A 22,727-nucleotide genomic window follows, 5' to 3' on the forward strand; every position below is an offset into this window, starting at 1 on the left:
ATAAAACGTTTTCTTTGTGAATATATTATTTTGTCTCAATTGTTGTACTTGTCCTTGCTGGAAGAAGGTTGAGTGAATGGGGAGGTGCAGCATTAGGTAATACAGTAGGGGGAGTGCGAGTGTTTCTCCAAAGTAATGTTTTATGCATTCTCCACACAAGATCGTACTCAAGAGAACGTCCTCTGAGAATGCACTTGGAGCATGACAGTGCACGGTAGTATGCATATTGAGAAACACTCCTTGTCTTTTTCACTCATGAGTTAACTTCAGTCAATGGTAGTATATGGCTGGAATAGTAAGTGTATGTTCTTTCTAAAAAAGGTTATTTTGAGAATGAGGCATGAAGCAATTCGGACTCTAGAAACAATACAACTAACAATATAAACACCAAATCCAACAAGTCCAGCACCTTGGCATTGAATACTACACACAGACCTCAGATAGGGTAGCCAGAGTGAACTGTATAATCCCTGTCTGCCAATGAGATGTCCAATGAGGTCTACAGAAATCATCACGGCAGTTCTGATGCACCGTTTCCTACCTGCAGGCTGCCTGATCAAAGGGCACATTTTGTAGGCCTCAGACAGACTTCCTCTCTCTCCAACACTTAAAGGGCCAGTGTAGTTCCTAACCGGGATCCCAGTACCCCAACTTGGCCAGAAGGTTTGTATAATATAATATACTTTATGGGCAAGACCTCCTTTGGGACTTATTAAAAATGAAGAGTTTCTGGCAGTCTGGATACCAAAAATCCACCCTCTCCCTTTTTCCTCTCTCACTATCCCTGCACAACTGGATTTGCAGAGTTGCGAAAGTGGAGGATGGAGGGAGGTGAGGGGAGGCTTAGATAGGAAGAAAGAGGGAAGATAAATTAGAGAAAGAAAGAAAGAGGAAGGAAGTTAGAGAGAGTTGCAAACATTCCAGAACGCCAAAGGCAATATGGTTGGACCTTAAAAGCCTAAACGAGACGTCTATAAATCGCAACAATGAAATAATTACCATATATTACTCCTACTAATGTAGAGTAAGGAGAGAGAGGTGACGGAAGAGGCGAGAGCCGGAGCAGTTCTATCAACCGTGTGGTTTCTGAGAGCTACTTTTAGGGACAGTATCACTTGCATGCTGTCAGTATTGTCAGAAATGAGCATACATGTTGTGGCCATTTTCAGCAACTAGGGCTTGAGAAATGCTAATAAAGAACTAAGTAACACATCTCCAATTGAACAAACATACACCTCCTAATTGGATAGGCGATAGATGGGGGTTGAGCTGCGTGTGGAAGGCTGAGACCTTTAAAACGGTCCAAGTCAGCCCAGTCTGATCCAGTTCCAGTTTAGCCAACCTATTTCAGATAGGGAGTATTACGGGCCTGGCTGGCAGGAAGGGCATTCTGAGGGGAGCAGGCGTCTGCTCCAAATCCAGAAGGGGGTAAGGCGCAAGGGGCGATTGCCAACCTTTCACTCAGGAGCACCACTGTCCCTATCTCCCCTCTGACCCTCCACAACGGAGGCACCAGTCCTTTGTTGACTAAACCTCAGCTCATACACGTAATGGTATACCTAGTGACGACTGTGTGGCTACTTGGGGAACCCCTGGCTGTTGTTGACCATCTCATGTCAGTGTTGCTGTGACACCAGCTTCTGGAAACATTTTGGTAAGTACATAATACTAGGGATGCACTTTAGTCTTCGACCGCTACTCTTAACAAAGTGATTTTCGAAGAAACACAAAAAAGCATAGGTAGGAATTTTCTTGCGCTCACCCACGATGCACATACATTTCAGAAAGCTCACCCACGATGCACATACATTTCAGAAAGCTCACCCACGATGCACATACATTTCAGAAAGCTCACCCACGATGCACATACATTTCAGAAAGCTCACCCACGATGCACATACATTTCAGAAAGCTCACCCACGATGCACATACATTTCAGAAAGCTCACCCACGATACACATACATACACATGTGTATCGTACACATATTTCAGAAAGCCATTGTCGAATATGATCCAAGTGAAAATCAACTAGTAGGTTTATAAACATTTTTTTTTTCAAGGACAAAGGGAGCTAGAGGGAACAGGAATCAGACGAGTAATTCACAGGCGATGAGAAAAAGGCAAATGTGGGACCTCCTAATAAAGAGCAGCTGTCTTTTCAGCATACTGAGACAAAGGTTTCCCCCTGTACGCCCCACGCACACAGACCTCCAACTCCACTCCTCTCCAGGTCTCTGTGCTGTTTCTCAGGTCAGAGTCAGTAACCTAGTGGCCATCAGGACCCAGGAGCACAGCAGAGCACAGCACAGCACCCCAAGCTCCTGCAAGAGAGAGGGGGGAGGATGAGAGGGGGAAGGAGATGGGGAGGGAGACAGCTACCACATTCCCAAGACAATGGAGGGTCTGTGGAGCTGCCTGGACCTTTGAGGGGCCTGGGGTACGAAGAAAGAACGAGTGGCAGAGAGAAAGAATGAAGGAGGAGAGCGAGAAAAGGAAAGATAGAAGAGAGAGAGAAAGAGGGAGTAAACAGAGTAGAACGAGAGGGCAGAGGGAGAGACAGAGCAGGAGAGTGTGGACACAGGGGAGGAGGTGTAAGAGTGAGTGAGGGTTGGCACGGCTGTAGTATGGAACTGATAAGGATAAAATGGGATGAAAGAGAGCAGGGTAAAAAAAAAAAAGGACGGAGCTAGTTTTCAAGAATACAGGGTAGGAGAGCTGAGGAACAGAACATCTCTCTCGCTCCCTTTCTCTCACGTCGCCTGCCTGCCTACCTGTGCAGCCATTACAGAACTCTGGGAATACAAATTGTTCTGTGCGCCGCACCACCGAGCATACACACATGGTCATTTAAAATCCCTTTGTCATTAGCTGTCACTGAGGACTACATGAGTAAAAGGCAGGAGTTATTTGTGAGTGGCACTCCCATAAATCACGTCTCTGTCCATCCACCCTGGCCCGCGTCCCTTGGAGCACAGGGGAGAGACAAGCGACTGGCAGCAGAACCACTTTCCCTAGAAGAGTTCACTGGGCTGGCGGTGGGGCAGGCAGGCAGGCAAACACACACAGGTCAAACAGCCAGCACCCTGACATTTCCTGGGTTCCAACTGCCATTTGGGCACTATCTGGTAAATATTTACCTACCAAGATGATTGTAATGAGGGAGAGGGGATGTGAGAGGAAAAGAGAGGAGAGAGAGGGCATTGGTAAGATTTTCAGAGAGCACCTCTTAACATGCGTGTGCATGTTCGTGGGCTAACCTGCACCAGATTCACCATAAATAAATACATCCTAATAGAAACATGTCTCACCCTGCATAAAGCACACCACTATCATGCTTCCTCGGAGAGAGACAGAGTGAGTGAGAGAGGGGTCAGAGATCCCCCCCATTACTTTTGTTGTGAGAGGGGCTCCAGTAGCTGGCTAAGAAGCCCAGTAGACTCCTCAGCGGAGGGGATTCATAGGAGTGAAACATGCTTATGGTTTACTCCTGTTTGGTTTGTTCTGAGCGGTTTCCTCAGTATTTTCCCCCCCTAACAGCACCCCTCCTCCCAGCCAGCCACTCTCCCATCCGACCCCTGGGTCTTACCTCCCCAACCCCACAGGCTGTCCTGTAGCAGTGCTGCGACCCCCTCTCTGTGCCTCCTTTTCAACTTCTGGTTTTGATTTGGTAGCAACGGCCCTTTGACCCTCTCTCTGTGACACTGTACATTGCTGCCAAATGGAAAGGGATACTCAAACGCGTTTGCAGGCACAACTAGAGACGTTTACTCCTTCTAGGGTGTATGGATACACACCAACAAACAGGCAAAGACATGAGCCCACACACACACAGATCAACACAAGGGACCATATTCAGCCACATGCTCCTCGATTATTAGTCGAAATATGTCAGTGTTCACAGAGAGGCAGACCGCCCTGATCTCACACTCTCTCCCTCCTCCTCCTGCCTCTCGTTGCCTCTCCCTCCAGTCCCTTACTCTCCTCCCCCTCACTCTCCTCTCATCTCTCTTGCTCTCTTTTCTCCCTCTTTCATACAGTTTTCATTAGCTATGTTCACTTAGAGCTGAGGCGGCAGCCTGCCAAACTCCACATAAACACGGTGCACTGCATTTCACAGCCATTCCGCAGGTAATGCAAACACTGAAAAGATTTCAGCCACATCAACAGTCCACTGTATCTCAGTCAGAACCATTGCCTCTGTGCTTTGAATTTAATCTTGCAAGATCAATTAAGAAAGTTTCCATTAACAGGTGATCATGAAATTGAAGAAAAGTGGATGTTCCAGCGTTCTCTGGATACAATGCAATAAATTGAAATGGAAACAATCGTAATGATATTAATTCAGGAGGAAAGCACACATTTTAGGGCTGCAAAAGTGTTTAGAACCAGAGTCAGTCCTTGGTTTCTGGCCTCACGTCACATCAGAACCATGGTAATATTTCAGAAGTCAAGGATTCCATCTTTTCTTCATCAATGAACACAAGATCTTTCAGTCCAAACTCACAGCTAGCCACAGAATTGGCAGCTGCAGCACATACAACCAGGGTTCCACAAAACTAGCAAAACCATCACTCAGAACGTTGGGTCTTTAACTTTGAAAGGGAGAGGCAGTGAGACCCCAGTAATCCAGTGAGTTTAGATCTGATCCTAGATGCTTCTCTAGATAAGGGTGTGTAAGAGGGATGGGGAGGAGGGACTCAGAGGGCTGATCTGAGGAGACTAGAGCAGGCCATTCACAAGCTACTGTTGTTGAAACGCACATAGGCCAACTAATGCTATGGAGACATCCCTTGTTTTACAGACGGCAGGGGTCAGTTAGTGAACAAACACACACGGAGGCGCATACACACACACACACACACACACACACACACACACACACACACACACACACACACACACACAATAACTGCATGCGCTAGAAGGCACTTTGAGAATACCATCTTACAGTACATTGAAACTGATGTATGATTCATATACTAGGCCTATATAAAATAACATATCACAGCTTCTAAACACCTTCTAGACACCACAAGCCTCTTGGCTTCAGTCTGGCCAAGAACAGACATGGCCACTAGGACCTAGGGGAGATCCCTTATGGACACACCCCCACACCCTTTAACACACAGTGCCCAAACTGCCTCCTTCTCCCTCTCTTTATGCTAATTCTGCATGTGAACATGAGCAGGTCGCAGAGTCCCTGGAGGAGAAATGGGGTCGTCTGCCTCCACTCTCCTACCCCCTCCCCCCTCCCTCCAAGCCAATAGAGTCTGGGTGTCAGGCAGCTCACAGAAGCCGTTGTCATGGTGACAGCTCCTGTCTGTGTTCTGTCCCTCAGGCATCTCAGATCGAGAAAGCATCATGTTTACGATAGAGAGGAAGAGAGAGAGAGAGGAGAAAGAGGGAGAGAGAGGGAGCGCAGAGGAGAGAGAATCTGTGTGTGCTGGACAGAGGAGAGAAAGAAAGAAAAAGGAGGGGTTAGAGATGAGGGCAGAGAGAGGGAGAAAAACAGAGCTAGAGAAAGATGTGAGGGACAGAGAGGGGAAGGAGGGGGTTGAAACTGTCCTTCTTTGACCAGCTATTGTTCTGCTGATCTGGGGTTTGGGAGGGCGGTGTGTGGGCTGGGTGGGGCAGGCCTCCCCGCTGGGGGGCTCACATGGCCTGGAGACACCCAGGCATCTCACACCCCTATTCCTGGCACCTCAACCCAATCTCTGACCTTTCCTCAACTCCAGCATACAGACAAGGCTGACCCAGTCACAGGACCAGTCACACTTTTATTCCTACTCTCTCCTTCTATCCCTCAGGGTCGCACATGGACCCCCTGCACATTTGCTCTGGATCATGTAACAAGCACTAAACACCCGGCACCTGGTGTCGCCTAAAATAAAGTCGCCAGCCGCTGATCCGTGGCGTGACGACGACAGGCTGCTCAGTGGTGCTGTGTCAACGCCAGGGCTCCATCAGGAAGACTCCTCACCCACCGCCTGATACCACGGAACGACATCTCAGACACACACAGCACCAGGGGGAGGGACACACATGGCACTATCATATGGCAGCAACATCATATCCTAACCATGCCATAGCCATCATAGAACATACTAGCCAAGCCAGATATGAGCTAATAGCCACTTGGCCATCTTCCTGGTCACCCATTATTTTAAAGAATGAAACGCACAGAGAATCTCACTGCAGATAGGTACTTATCACAGCGGGAGGCCGTTCCTTCTCTTGCTAGAACTAAAGCGGTATCTGCTGTGTGCCGACCCAGTAGCAACAAACATGCCCTTTCTATTTGTGGAATGGCAATGCTCGTCAGTGACCAACAACATGACTGAGCCAATCAGAGAGCATGAACCCCCACGTGGGGGAGCCAACAGGAGTGATAACAAAAATTAAATGACATTTTCACCTTACATTCTTATTTATCCAACTATCACAAGTGCATAGCATACAGAACCTATTTTGAGTGGGATTTCTCCGACAGATCCTCAGCTGGTCGCTGCTGGAGTAAAACGGGGCTTTTATAAGCTCATTCATTGCTCAACAATTGAAAATGCAATCGCGTGTTAAAAACAGTTATGTGCACGATTAAAAAGAGCTTCTACTAGTAATTGAAGCTTGCCTCCCACTCACCATTCATGTGCAGGCAACAGGCTATCAGCGCGCCACCCACCACTTTACAATGTAAGCTGGAAGCAGTATGCATTTTGAAAATATACTTAACGAATGAAATTTTATTTTCGTGTCAAATCGCCAATTGGCAACCCATCCCTTATGGGATTAATTGACACATTAACAAACATTCCAATAATTCACCATGGTAATTAAATGATAATTTTCCTTCCAGAGTACTCTGCATTGCCCATCACATAAAGAGTGAACAAAATACAATACATCAATACATAATAGTCAATAAGGTTATCCAAACAATAATTACATCCCTATCCTTAATTGTTTGAACCCTTCATGTTTTATTTCCTATTATGAGGCATGTCTTACCCTTGCTTCAAAGTAGCCTATAGGTAAAACCTCACCATGGAAACATGAATATCTTTCATAAAGACTTCATAGGCGACGTGTGACTTTGGGGAAGCTTACAATTTATCCAACCATTTCTACTGTTCTGTGTACCAGTTATGATTTTCAAAATGCGCATTTTCATGGAACAGTTTCATTTCAATAATAACGTTTTTGTTTCTCAAAAGCTTTATCACATGGTTAATCGTAAAAATATGAATTTAAATGATAAAAAAATCTAAAAAGTTAAGTCAACTAATGTGAAATCCCCAGCCTCTGCCATAGACACATTGATACACCATGATCCAAAGGCGGCTAAAGAAATGAGCGCATGGAACTCATAGCGTATAGGCCAATGCAGAAGTAGGCCTATAACTTCCATTGCTCTTTCACACTAAGGATGGCCGATTATCGAGGGGGAGATTGTTGTAAAGATTTTTCAAAATAGCTTACTCTGACACACTATATTTTGAATATATTATCATTCGCAATGGATGTTCAAAAAACACTTTCCTACATATCACCACACAGCAGGCTAGGTACTTCTATGCCTGCTCAGGCGCGTGCAATCCCTCAACATTATCAGAACTCCCTCAACATTATCAGCACCGAAAAACCACGCACCTCCTCATTGATCACATGGGGAGCACTCCAAACAAAAGACGATGAAAATATTTACAAATCTTGTAAATGATGGTTATGAAATAAACCAAAACATGATTCTCACAAGTGTAGCAAGTTGTGAACTCTGCAAATAAAATGTTTCCACTCCAAGAATGAGAACAGTAAACTATGAATTATTAATACAGGAAAGGGCACATGCAGTAGCCCTTTCCTGCAGTCAATGACCAAAAGTGCCCTCTTTGCCCTCATGGGAGGATTGTTATTTTTTAAATTAATTAATACTTTTGTGGGGGGGGGGACAAAAATCAGGTGTTTCTATGTCAAACGATTTTGTTATACTGTATTTCAGTCTTCTGTGATGTACAGTGGCAAGAAAACGTATATGTGAACCCTTTGGAAATACCTGGATTTCTGCATAAATTGGTCATAAAATTTGACACAACAATAGACAAACACAGTCTGCTTAAACTAATAACACAAAAACAATTATACGTTATTGAACACACCGTATAAACATTGCCAGTGCAGGTTGGGAAAATATGTGAACCCTTGGATTTAATAACTGGTTGACCCTCCTTTGGCAGCAATAACCTCAACCAAACGTTTTCTGTAGTTGCGGATCAGACCTGCACAACGGTCAGGAGGAATTTTGGTCTTCACAAAACTGTTTCAGATCAGCAAAATCCTTCGGATGTCTGGTGTGAACTGCTCTCGAAGTCATGCCACAGCATCTCAATCAGGTTGACGTCAGGACTCTGACTGGGCCACTCCAGAAGGCGTATTTTCTTCTGTTGAAGAAATTCTATTGTTGATTTACCTCTGTTGCATCACCCAACTTCTGTTGAGCAATTGGCGGACAGACAGCCTTACATTCTCCTGCAAAATGTCTTGCTAAACTTGGAAATTCATTTTTCCGTTGAGGATCGCAAGCTGTCCAGGCCCTGAGGCAGCAAAGCGTCTCAACCATGATGCTCTCTCCACCATACTTTACAGTTGGGATGAGGTTTTGATGTTGGTGTGCTGTGCCTTTTTTTCTCCACATACAATTTAAATCAGAAGTTTACATACACATTAGCCAAATACATTTAAACTCACTTTTTCACAATTTCTGACATTTAATCCTAGTAAAAATGCACTGTCTTAGGTCAGTTAGGATCACCACTTTATTTTAAGAATGTGAAATGTCAGAATAATAGTAGAGAGAATGATTTATTTCAGCTTTTCTTTCTTCCATCACATTTCCAGTGGGTCAGAAGTTTACATACACTCAATTAGTATTTGGTAGCATTGCCTTTAAATTGTTTAACTTGGGTCAAATGTTTCGGGTAGCCTTCCACAAGCTTTCCACAATAAGTTTGGTGAATTTTGGCCCATTCCTCCTGACAGAGCTGGTGTAACTGAGTCAGGTTTGTAGGCCTCCTTGCTCGCACATGCTTTTTCAGTTCCGCCCACAAATGTTCTATAGGATCGAGGTCAGGGCTTTGTGATGGCCACTCCAATACCTTGACTTTGTTGTCCTTAAGCCATTTTTCCACAACTTTGTAAGTATGCTTGGGGTCATTGTCCATTTGGAAGACCCATTTGCAACCAAGCTTTAACTGATTTCTTGAGATGTTGCTTCAATATATCCACATAATTTTCCATCCTCATGATGCCATTTATTTTGTGAAGTGCACCAGTCCCTACTGCAGCAAAGCACCCCCACAACTTGATGCTGCCACCCCCGTGCCTCACGGTTGGGATGGTGTTCTTCGGCTTGCAAGCCTCCCCCTTTTTCCTCCAAACATACGATGGTCATTATGGCCAAACAGTTATATTTTTGTTTCATCAGACCAGAGGACATTTCTCCAAAATGTACAATCTTTGCCCCCATGTGCAGTTGCAAACCGTAGTCTGGCTTTTTAATGGCGGCTTCCTTGCTGACCGGCCTTTCAGTTTATGTCAATATAGGACTCGTTTTACTGTGGATATACAGTGGGTAGAACAAGTATTTGATACATTGCCGATTTTGCAGGTTTTCCTACTTACAAAGCATGTAGAGGTCTGTCATTTTTATCATAGGTACCCTTCATCTGTGAGAAAATCCATAAAATGCAAATGAATTACTTAAAAATCATACAATGGGATTTTCTGGATTTTTGTTTTAGATTCCGTCTCTCACAGTTGAAGAGTACCTATGATAAAACATTACAGACCTCTACATGCTTTGTAAGTAGGAAAACCTGCAAAATCGGCAGTGTATCAAATACTTGTTCTCCCCACTGTCCTTCAGCATCTTTACAAGGTCCTTTGCTGTTGATCTGGGATTGATTTGCACTTTTCGCACCAAAGTATGTTCATCTCTAGGAGACAGAACGCGTCTCCTTCCTGAGCGGTATGATGACTGCGTGGTCCCATGGTGTTTATACTTGCGTACTATTGTTTGTACAGATGAACGTGGTACCTTCAGGTGTTTGGAAATTGCTTCCAAGGATGAACCAGACTTGTGGAGGTCTACAATCTTTTTTTCTGAGGCCTTGGCTGATTTCATTTTCCAATGATGTCAAGCAAAGAGGCACTGAGTTTGAAGGTAGGCATTTAAATACATCCACAGGTACACCTCCAATTGACTCTAATGATGTCATGGCTTTAGAAACCTGACATCATTTTCTGGAATTTTCCAAGCTGTTTAAAGGCACAGTCAACTAGGTGTATGAAAACCTCTGACCCACTGGAATTGTGATACAGTGAATTATAAGTGAAATAATCTGTCGGTAAACAATCATTGGAAAAATGACTTGTGTCATACACAAAGTAGATGTCCTACCCGACTTGTGTCATGCACCAAGTACATGTCCTACCCGACTTGCCAAAACTATAGTTTATTAACAAGACATTTGTGGAGTGGTTGAAAAATGAGTTTTAAATGACTCCAACCTAAGTGTATGTAAACTTCCGACTTCAACTGTTTATTGATTGCAATTATTCCCAAATGAGGGAGCGTTCATGTGCAAAGGATTAGCATTTCAATTAATATAATGATAGTAGTACTGTGTAGTGAGCCCTCTGTTATTTCCCGCCTTTTCAGTCCACACCCACTTCCCTTTATGGCCTTGCCCACTAGGGAACCTCCCCTATCATTTCCTTGTAACAATAACTGTTGTTTGTTTATGCATTTCTGTGATTATTTAGTTAGTTAGTAAATACATGATTACGACAATTGGTGTTTGTATGATTCATAGTAAAGGGTGGGTTCGTGCAGATAACCAACAATTTACGATGTTTGGAATTAAACTAACGTGAAGTAAAGAATAATTAATTAATTAGAAGACTAATTGATCAGATATTCAAATATCTGAAGAGTTTTATTAGGAAAATTTTACTTTATAATCTGAGATTTTCCTTGGTGCCCCGACTTCCTAGTTAATTACATTTACATGATTAGTTTAATCATGTAATAATAATTACAGAGAATTGATTTGATAAAATAACAGTCTTCACTTTAATAATGCCAAAGACACGACACCAGCGCTTGCGTGTGTGTGTGTGTGTGTGTGCGCGCACGTGCGTGTGTAGGCTGTCTGGCCCTCCCCTGCAAAGCATAGGCGTGACTCAGAAATTAATGAGAGGTTTTTAATTGGAGAAGAATGGATTCCCTTTTCAATGATAGTTCAGAATTCTTTTGGTTACAACCGCTGGTGCTAGCTAGGGAATATGCGAACATTAGCAAGCTATCTAAACATTTGGCTATGGGGGCTGGCACTATCAGTATGGGATTATGAAGAGTGAATTAAATTGTATATTGTACCATCAAAGGCGTTTTACAAAATAGCAACATTTGCGCAGCTAGCTAGCTAACATTGAAATCTAGACCATAAACTAAGCAACACAGAGACATGCATTACCAAACAACGCTACCGCCACCTTCTGGATTGGAGTATTTTAACAATGCTGAGTGGCTGACAACTTCTAGCTCTTTGCTGTGTGAACACAAAAGATATTGACTGCCGAAGTACTGTCAGCAGGCAAACATTAACAATCCTACCTTTGTGTCTGAGCTATAAGCTATAGTAATGGTGATATTATTGCAAAGGTGAAAGGGAACAGAGCTCCAACATGCAGTCAAACTAGGGAACTACATTACCAAAAATTCACACTACTTGTTAATCATCCACTGCTACAGTATCGCTGCCATCGTCAAGGATATGCCTCTTTCCTTGGCAAAGCTTATCCGAGGCGTTAATTGTAATGTAAACTATTGGAGAGGCACATTACCCCCACAGGAACCCCTTCTGAAGTTGGAGGTTAGCTAAGCTCCTTTTCATAAAATCAGAACAGAACTGGACAAGTACCAGTTGGAAGCTAATCCCTTTTGGCGACCGGACTCCTCCCCTGAAACGGCATAGCGGGGTGCCGTTGATGAAAGAGGGAGTGATACGAAGCACATGAAAGGCTGGAGAGGCTGGGGCGCAGCTGCGTTTAGCCAGCATTGTGTTGTGCCACTGTACAATATGCTAGTTAAATCATTAAAATGGTACAATATGGTTCAAGTCATTTTGTTATTTGGAGAAGGGCAGCCATCCAACACGTACCTGGATACGAGCCTCTGTTGTGAATGTTAAAAGCCACCTGATGAGGCTATTAAAACAGACTTCTGTCTACAGGAACACATGTTCTACTACTGCGGTGGTTGTTACCACCAAAATGCCAAAAATAAATAGCTCAAACCTCGGTTCACATCAACATAATAATTAAAACAATTAAAAGTAAAAATTTGACTAATGGTGGAATTAGTATGATTCTGACAAGACAGAAAAATGTGATATTGATGTATAAAAAATATATAAAAAATATATAAAAATTATATTTGTTTATCCATCTGTTTTCATATCTACTTTGATATGCTGTGTTTATTTATCGGTGTTGTAATATCTGAGCAACGTACAACCACAGACGTAAGACAACTTGATAACAGATAGATACAGATTAATGGCAAAGTAGCATTAATATTCCATCTCTTAACCCCCAACCCAACACTCCCCTAGCTGTCATGTGCCTGCCTGCCACCCACCCTCCCACTGTATGTGTGTGTGGGTGCGTGAGTGCATGCGTGCGCCTGTGTGTGTTGCGGCTTCACCTGGTCCAAACAGGAACAATACTCTAAACAAAGACCTTCCCCTCATGCAGCCCTGCAGCCTCAAGGAAAAATAGAGAGAAATCCCTTGGTGGGACGGCCAGATTAAACTGCCTCTGTAATCGGCTTGGCTTTCACCTTCTTGTCCTCAACCGAAAAGAGTGGGAGAGAGGGCTGGAGGGAAAGAGGGACGCAGGGAGAGAGGGCTGGAGGGAAAGAGGGATGCAGGGAGAGAGGGCTGGAGTGAGAGAGGGACGCAGGGAGAGAGGGCTGAAGGGAGAGAGGGACGCAGGGAGAGAGGGCTGGAGGGAAAGAGGGGCACAGGGAGAGAGGGCTGGAGGGAAAGAGAGACGCAGGGAGAGAGGGCTGGAGGGAAAGAGAGACGCAGGGAGAGAGGGCTGGAGGGAAAGAGAGACGCAGGGAGAGAGGGCTGAAGGGAGAGAGGGACGCAGGGAGAGAGGGCTGGAGGGAAAGAGAGACGCAGGGAGAGAGGGCTGGAGGGAAAGAGAGACGCAGGGAGAGAGGGCTGGAGGGAAAGAGAGACGCAGGGAGAGAGGGCTGGAGGGAAAGAGGGACGCAGGGAGAGAGGGACGGAGGGCGAACAAGAGCGAGATGGAGGTGGAGAGAGAGAAGAGGTGGAGAAAGGGGTGAGGAAGAGAGAAGAAGCGGGAGGGAAGAGGAATAGTGAGATGGAGAGGAGAGGGAGGTAAATAACAATAAGGGCACAGAGAAAAACAGAAGAACAATTTTTTATCACGGCAGAATTTGAAGAGCTTCAAAATAATGAATGCTGTAAAAGACATATAAAGGGAGTGTACAAGAGAGACAGCAAGAGGAACTCTGGAAACGGAGGGTAAGAATGTAACAGTTGCAGACCATGTAATAATATCCATCGCAGCATTGAAACCTGATATGGGCCCTTAGCAAGGATTGTCTATTCATATAGCGATTTTGCACAACAATATACACTGTAACCAGTGCCACTCAATAAACATAGTCTAGATAATCTCAATAAACATAGTATGGACGAAGATTATTTATTTAATGAGTCTGACGCAAAGGATATACTGCTTTGTCAAGGCCCAAATCCCTGTCATCAGCGTGAAGAAAAGACAGAGAAAAAAGGGGAGGAGGGCAGGGTGCCTTGTAAGAATCCACTGACAAGTAGGTAAACCACCACCACCCTCACTATTATTGGCCAACGTGCAATCATTGGAAAAAAAACTGGATGATCTACGATTAAGAGTACGCTACCAACGGGACATTAAAAACGAATATCTTATGTTTCACCGAGACGTGGCTGTACAATGGCACAGATAATATAGAGCTGGCTGCCTTCTCAGTGCATTGGCAGGTCAGTGCAGCTACGTCTGACAAGACGAGAGGCGGGGGTGTGTGTCTATTTGTCAAAAACTGCTGGTGCGCGATGTCTAACATTAAAGAAGTCTCGAGGTATTGCTCGCCTGAGATAGAATACCTCATGTTAACTTCTTGGTGACTGGGGAGCAGTATTGAGTAGCTTGGATGAATAAGGTGCCCAGAGGTGCCCAGAGTAAACTGCCTGCTACTCAGCCATAGAAGCTAGAATATGCATATATGGATAGAAACCACTCTGACGTTTCTAAAACTGTTTGAATGGTGTCTGTGAGTATAACAAAACTCATATGGCAGGCGAAGATACAGTGGGATATTGGTCATGTTGCACTTCCTAAGGCTTCTACTAGACGTCAACAGTCTTTAGATCCTTGTTTGATGCTTCTACCGTGAAGTGGGGGAGTGGGGGAAAATGCTTCTACCGTGAAGTGGGGGAAAATGAGAGGGGATTGAGCCAGGTGTCTGGCAGATTGCCACGAGCTCGTGACGCACGATCATGTGAAAGTTAGCTTGCGTTCCATTGCTTTTCTACAGACAAAGGAATTCTCCGGTTGGAACATTATTGAAGATTTATGATAAAAACATCCTAAAGATTGATTCTATACGTTTGACATGTTTCTATGACCTGTAATATAACTTTTGACTTTTCGTCTGACCTTTCGGCTGGATTTGCACACGTGTTTGGATTTGTTTACCAAATGCCCTAACAATACCACTTGGACATAAATTATGAACTTTATCAAACAAATCAAACATTTATTATGGAACTGCGATTCCTGGGAGTGCATTCTGATGAAGATCATCATATTTATAATGTTATTTCTGACTTCTGTTGAATGCACAATATGGCAGATATATTTTTGGCTTGTTTGGTCTCTGAGAGCCGTACTCAGATTATTGCATGGTATGCTTTTTCCTAAAGTTTTAAAAAAATCTGACACTGGTTGCATTAAGGATAAGTTTATCTAAAGTTCCATATATAATAGTTGTATCTTTTATCAATGTTTATTTTGAGTATTTCTGTAAATTGATGTGGCTCTCGGCAAAATCACTGCATGTTTTGGAACTACTGAACATAACACGCCAATGTATACCGAGATTTTTTGATATAAATATGCACTTTATCGAACAAAACATACATGTATTGTGTAACATGAAGTCCTGTGAGTGTCATCTGATGAAGATCATCAAAGGTTAGTGATTAATTTGATCTATATTTCTGCTTTTTGTGACTCCTCTCTTTGACTGGAAAAATGGCTGTGACTTGGTGGTGACCTAACATAATCGTTTGTGGTGCTTTTGCTGTAAAGCCTTTTTGAAATCAGACACTGTGGCTGGATTAATGATAATTTTATCTTTAGAATTGTGTAAAATGGAATATAGGAAAATAGGCTTTAACATCGACAGGGCTTAAGTGGAGCGGGTTGAGAGTTAAGTTCCTTGGTGTCCACATCACCAACAAACTATCATGGTCCAAACACACCAAGAGAGTTGTGAAGAGGCCATGGAAGCACCTTTTCCATTTGGCAATGGTCCCCAGATCCTAAACAAATTCTACAGCTGCATCATTGAGAGTATCCTGACCTGTTGCATCACCGCCTGGTATGGCAACTGCTCGGCATCTGACCGTAAGGCACTACAGAGGGTATTGCATATGGCCCCATTGACCCCCCCTTTGTTTTTACACTGCTGCTACTCACTGTTTATTATCTATGCATAGTCACTTTACAAAGTACTGCGACTAACCTGTACACCTGCACATTGACTCGGTACCGGTACCCCTGTATGTAGCCTCATTATTGTTATGTCATTTTCTTGTGTTACTATTTGATTTTATTACTGAACTTTATTTTGCAAATATTTCCTTAACTCTATTTCTTGAACTGCATTCATTGTTGGTTAAGGGATTGTAAGGAAGCATTTCACTGTAAGGTCTACACCTGTTGTATTCAGCATTTCACTGTAAGGTCTACACCTGTTGTATTCGGCGCATGTGACAGATACAATTGGATTTGATTTCATTTGATTTAGCCCCTCTCAACCAGCCATAAGACCTCCTGCATGTTCATTGTCATATAATTGACAAAGATGGATGAAATAGATGGGCCCAGGTAGAACCAACATAGACCTTCAATAGAAAAATACAGAACTAAGACTGCTCCTTCCTAATAGCATACTCTAGCATCCAGACATCCTCTCTCTCTGGTAGTGGGAGCATTTCCGCAGGGTATTTGGGAAGACTGCTAAAGTGTGGAGAAGAAATAGAGTTAACAGGTATTCCCCTCAGCCCCCACCCCTCCATACCTCTATCCCATGGGCTGAACGAGAGAGAGAGAGGGGGAATAGAGCTAGCCTAGGGAGAGTCAGACAGGAAGTAGGAGGATATCCTGTGAGAAAAAGAGGGGAGGGGTATACAGAAAATACCCGCGCCCTGAAGCAAGGTTCCAAAAATTTGGAATGGAAACGGCGCTCCACCAAACTGGAAGTATTCAGACTAGCTTGGAAAGACAGTAACGTGCAATATCGAAGAGCCCTCACTGCTGCTCGATCAGCCTACTTTTCCAACCTGATCAACAAAACAATTCAACGTTTATTTCTGATACTGTTTCTGATACTGTTTCAAAGCTAACTAACTGTTTCAAAGTTAGGATGGCCTTCACTTCAGCAATGAATTCATGAACTTGGACAAAAAGATCATGATCATTAGAAAGCAAATTAATGACTTTGAATCAGTGTAATTCTGAGTTTTGTAGTTGTCCTGAGTCTGCACAAGACCTAGGATCAATGGAGACACTCAAGTTTTTTAATCCTGTATCCCTCGAGACATTCACGAAAACAGTAATGGCCTCTAAAACCTTTCAGCTGCCTACTGGACCCGATTCCAACTAAACTACTGAAAGAGTTGCTTCCTGTGCTTGGTCCTCCTATATTGAACATAATACACGGCTATCTATCCTTCGGATATGTACCAAACTCACTAAAAGTGGCAGTAATAAACCCTCTGCTGAAAAATCCAAACCTTGACCCAACTGTTTTAAATAATAAATAAAAATCATCCCCTTCCCGAAGACAAATAATGTACACGAAATGCTCCAGTCTGGGTTTAGAGCCCATCACAGTACTGACACTGCACTCGTGAAGGTGGTATATGACCTTATAATGGCATAAGACCAAGGCTCTGCATCTGTCCTCGTGCCCCTAAACCTTAGTGCTGCTTTTGACACCATCGATCACCACATTATTTTGGAAAGACTGGAAACCCTAATTGGTCTACAGGGACAAGTTCTTGCCTGGTTTAGAGCTCATCTGTCAGAAATGTATCTGTGGATGGTTTGTCCTCTGACAAATCAATGGTAAGTGTCGATGTTCAAGGTTCCGTTTTAGGACCACTATGGTTTTCACTATATATTCTACCTCTTGGTGATATAATTTGGAATTTGGAACACAATGTCAAATTTCCCTGCTATGCAGACAACACACAGCTGTACATTTCGATGAAACATGGTGAAGCCCCAAACATGACCTACCCTGGAAGCCTGTGTTTCAGACTTAAGGAAGTGGATGGCGACAAATGTTTTCCTTTCAAACTCGAAACTATCAAAATAAAGAGAGTCGCAAACTCCATATATAAACTCCCAGTTATTTATTGGGTATTTACCAACGTTTCGGCATCACTGTTCCTTCTTCAGGGTAATGACATGAATATTTGAACCAGGTTATGTAGACAAACAATGCAAATAGTGCAACCAATGACAATAGTGAGGGGTGTGTCATAATGATTCAGTTAATTAGAATGAATTTGTGAAACTTAAAAAACAACAGTTTATGGTATATTAAATATATGAGGCTATTGTTATCATACAGAAACATAATTGAATAATGTACATAATATTAGCATCAACATAAATTGAATTAAACAATAATGTAACATATTTCATCGTTTCGTATTTCATTTTGGACATAACAGAGATTCTAGTTCTAGGTCCCAAAAAACAAAGAGATCTGCTGTTTGATCTGACAATTCATCTTGATGGTTGTACAGTCTCAAACAAAACTGAAGGACGTCGGCATTACTCTGGACCCGGATCTCTCTTTTGACGAACATATCAAGGGCAGCTTTTTTCCATATTCGTAACATTGGAAAAATCTGAAACCGTTTGCCCAAAAATGATTCAGAAAAGCTAATCCATGCTTTTGTCACTTCTAGACTACTGCAATGCTCTACTCTCTGGCTACCCGGATAAAGCACTAAATAGGCTTCAGTTAGTGCTCAATACGGTGGCTAGAAACTTTTTTTTGTTGTTGCTGGAAAACGATGCCCAGAGCCCATGATCGTTATAGTGCTGGCTTTAGTTATTTTTGAACCACCTACAAAATGTTAGAGCTAACACGTGTGGGCTCCTTACTTCCTGTTGACAAACTGTTGCTACAATTTCTCTTCTTAAAATGTGATTTTAAACCAAACCTTAACCATAAACATAACCACACTGCTAACCTTATTCCTAACCCCAACCTTAAATTAAGACATTTTAGTTTTCATGAATTTTTATGCAATTTTGACTAGTGGAAACCGGCTACTGTGGCTTACTACCAGTCAGCAATGCACTTCGACTGTCGGGAGATGTCGGATGGGCTAATGCCAGTGAAATGTTAAGAAAATAGCTATATTATTCTGATGAGTGGATGAAGTGGATAGCTGAAATGTCAACACAGCTGGGACTCGTCGTCACTTCTGGAGACATGTTATAGCAAGAGTGGAGTTAGCTAGCAAGTAACAGTTGCTCCCTAACTACACAAGTTTGGCTGGCAAGCTTGTTTGGTCATTTATTGATCCAGGGACTAGGTTAGCTAGCCTCTCGCGTCGCCTGTAAAACTCCAGCATTACCGCTAAACTCTGTATTCATCCCTGGTCATTCAATTGGGGCGGCAGGGTAGCCTAGTGGTTAGAGCGTTGGACTAGTAACTGGAAGGTTGCAAGTTCAAACCCCCGAGCTGACAAGGTACAAATCTGTCGTTCTGCCCCTGAACAGGCAGTTAACCCACTGTTCCTAGGCCGTCATTGAAAATAAGAATTTGTTCTTAACCGACTTGCCTAGTAAAATAAAGGTAAAATAAAAAAATAAAAAAATAAAATTCCATTGCAGAAGAGAGAGGAGAGTGAATGTTCCTTTGCCTTGTCATAGCTACCGTTAGCTGTGCTCCGTAGTGATTAGCGAAACTACCCTGACTTTTTCTGATTTGTTTACAGATCACGGAGTGTTGGCTGTGCCTGAGAACATATGGGCTGTGCACTCGGAGGAAGGTGGAGACATGCCAATATTTATAATGGAGCCTGAAGTCGGTGTTCGGGGTTTTGAATAAAACAAGCATTTCCGCAATAGGGCAGGAATTAGGTTGAAATAGTGACGGCAACTTCCTCTGGAGGGGTCCATTAATGTTTCTAGGTAGGAAGTGATAGTCCCCGATAGCATGCTATAAAAATGCCACTTTGGAAAATCCCCTCAAAGTAAAGCTGTGTGTGAGTATAGTAGGGGGCACCTACAGACCGACACCAATGGGTGCCTTTTATGTTGAAATGAGCCACGTCAAGTGACCCCGACAATGTGCAGGGCTGGAGGTGTGCAGGGCTGCTTGTCGTGTGGAGTGGATAAGGGCTGGTGTGTTGAGGGGTTCTCACCCCCTGCACACACACACACACACACACATTAGGGATTGATGGGTTCAGGAAAGGACTCTTCAGCTCGGGAAGTCCATTCTGGGTCAGTCACAGTCCACAGACACTGGCCTCGGTATGGGCACCGTCAGCACGTGCTCAGAGGGCCTCCACCTCATCCCCACACTCACACTCTCCACACAACGCCTCACAGCAGTCAAGAGACACAGACCACTTTTTTCATTTTTCATATTGTATATATTTTTACCAGAAAGCATATAATCAAACCATTCCAAGACTGAACATACTCAAACACACAGGCTGACACACACACCGACACAGGTCAGTAAAGCAGTGACAGGCAGGCATTATTGAGCAATACAGGGCAGATACCTCTAGGCAGAGGGATAAGGAGGGGGTGGAGGGGTGAGGAGGGATAAGGAGGGGGTGGAGGGGTGAGGAGGGATAAGGAGGGGTGTATACAGCGCACACATTCCAGTTTGGAGAGGGAGTGTGTGTCTGCGTCCGGGCTGCATGAGGCCGTTTCTGACGGAAGCCATTACAACAAATAATTGAATGCCAAATGAAGACAAATGGTATGATTGCACTGCGAGCACAGCAGTCAATCCCCCATCTTGGCGGTTCCCATTCAAACGCATTGATCAGCTTTAGAGCCTAAGTTGCTGGCCAGGAAACTAAATGGTGGCGATCAATGCTTTTTAACAGATTATTAACTGTTGACTGGTTCTTCTAGGGTTTAAAATAAAAAGGAATGGAAAGAGATAAGCTAATAAAATAATGAAATGAAAACAAATGAAATTGGAATCTGTTCCTGTGGATCACTGATGATGAATGGGATAGGAAAACACACTGAGGCAGGACAGAGTGTGTGCGCTCCTGTGGTTCCCTCTGTGCCTGTTTTTCCCCAAATTCTGCAGGTTTACAAATACAAAATTGGATTAGAAGCTAGGCTCTGTCCTTGAGTCAGCATCGACACACTGCATGTGGAGCGAGAGAAGAAGTGTGCCGGTTCGATACTGTTTAAAGACTCTTACTAACCACAGTTTAGCTGATGTAGATAGGAGTCCAATAAAAATAATGAAACACCGTGCCAACACAGCCTTCTACCCCCTGGGATCTCATACCAAACATATACTGTACTAACATACAGCCTCAGTGGCTGTGGATCATATCAACTCCTCATCATGGCAGCGTTGCTTAGAAAGGTTGTAGCACAAAGAACAGAGAGAAGGGGGAGCAAAGAGGCTGCTGAGAAATGAGGGGGGTGGAAGTGTGTGTGTGTGTGTGTGTGTGTGTGTGTGTGTGTGTGTGTGTGTGTGTGTGTGTGTGTGTGTGTGTGTGTGTGTGTGTGTGTGTGTGTGCGTGCATGTACAGAAGGGGGGTTAACACCCTCCACCGATCCCAAAGCACTGTAGTGTTTTACATACACAGCACAGTGTTACCATAGTGACTAGGCCCAGTTCTGGGGCCTGACCCATGAGGCAGTGCCTGCCTCTGTACATGTACTGTATGTTACTGTGATCTGAGCCTGTATACTAGTCAGTACACTTGGAGACTCGCAAATCTATAAAAATACAAATAGGCAATGTAAGGGTTCTATGTGGAACGCATGAATGTCTTCAGATTCAATTGAGAGATTTGGTGCAAACATGTTTACTACGATTCAACTACAACGCATATATATACACACATATGTTGTTTTGATTTTCCCCCCATTTTTGCATGCAATGTGTACATTTACTAATGCCACCTTTTTAGGAGAAATAATATGTGAATATAAATTGTATTGAGCATTCAAGCATCAGTAAGAGTCTGTTTGCATGTGCATATAGGAATGTGGATTTGCAGGAGTTTGCATGTAAGTGTGCACCTACTGGTATTTAAAAGCTGTGTGTGTGTGTGTGTGTGTGTGTGTGTGTGTGTGTGTGTGTGTGTGTGTGTGTGTGTGTGTGTGTGTGTGTGTGTATGTGTGTGTGTGTTTGCCGTTTCTCAGTTCAGCAGAACCTCATTAGTTCAGAAATTGAAATCATTTCTGCATGGAGTGCACAGGAGATGAGAGCTATGGAGAGGAGGAGTACACGAGAGAGAGAGAGAGAGAGAGAGAGAGAGAGAGAAGTCTTAACATTCATGGCATTGAGATGTTCAGTATATTATCATAAGGAGTATAAAGTTGGTTATTTGGGTAGCAGTCTATGCTCTAGATCTACAGACAATTATTTTACAGTTGCCAGTGTTATTTGGTTGATAGAAGGTAGTGTAATCAATCTAGATTTTGGTATAATACTTCAGTATAATATAAAAGTATAAAAACACATACTGTATAGAGATTTAGTCCATGAAGTGCAGAGTATAAGACATATTACAAATTCATTGAAAATACATTATTGTAAAACATAACACTAAATTATTCTGGTATTGAGAGGTCAGAAATATGAACAACCAACCTCAAGAGTGTTAGGTTTGAAAGATGTTCACCTCTCAATACACATGTAGTACATCATCATAGGTATAACTGTGGCCATGAAAATACATCATCACCTTTGTCATTGAAATGTACACGTGAATATTCTATTGTTACTTCATTAGTGTACCAGTCAGTCAGTTAACAGACACACATTAACACTGCTAATAAACTTACTGTACATCCACTACTATTGATTAGACTAAATGAGGAATAAAGTCAAGGCAATATTCAATACCATGGAAACAGTGGATATGGGACCACACGGTAACCTATACTCTCCTACTATAGAACCTATATTATTTTTGAATATGTGATGTTGTGAAGTCAACATGTGCATAAATAAAAAAAAAATTAAATAACTGGCTAGCAGTATAAATAAATAAAGAGCCATCTCCCTGTCGGAGGGGAGATCCATGCGAGCCTTTTAGAGCAGCCTCCTCTCGCCCCCAGACAA

At 43.2% G+C, this 22,727-nt stretch overlaps 1 protein-coding gene across 3 annotated transcripts in view; it reads right to left on the reverse strand.

Annotated features, from left to right (window-relative positions):
* LOC109897861 (single-stranded DNA-binding protein 3-like) overlaps positions 1 to 22,727 on the reverse strand; it is a 125,894-nt gene that overhangs the window by 47,572 nt on the left and 55,595 nt on the right. The window contains exon 2 of one of the 3 annotated variants that reach the window (XM_020492475.2): positions 2,210 to 2,322. The exons of the other annotated variants lie outside the window; for them this stretch is intronic. The gene's annotated coding sequence lies outside the window, so the exon portion shown is untranslated. The remainder of the gene's footprint in view (positions 1 to 2,209; positions 2,323 to 22,727) is intronic. 3 annotated transcript variants of the gene reach the window in all.

This window comes from Oncorhynchus kisutch, linkage group LG10 (genome assembly GCF_002021735.2).
Source record: "Oncorhynchus kisutch isolate 150728-3 linkage group LG10, Okis_V2, whole genome shotgun sequence".
Classification (NCBI taxonomy): domain Eukaryota; kingdom Metazoa; phylum Chordata; class Actinopteri; order Salmoniformes; family Salmonidae; genus Oncorhynchus; species Oncorhynchus kisutch.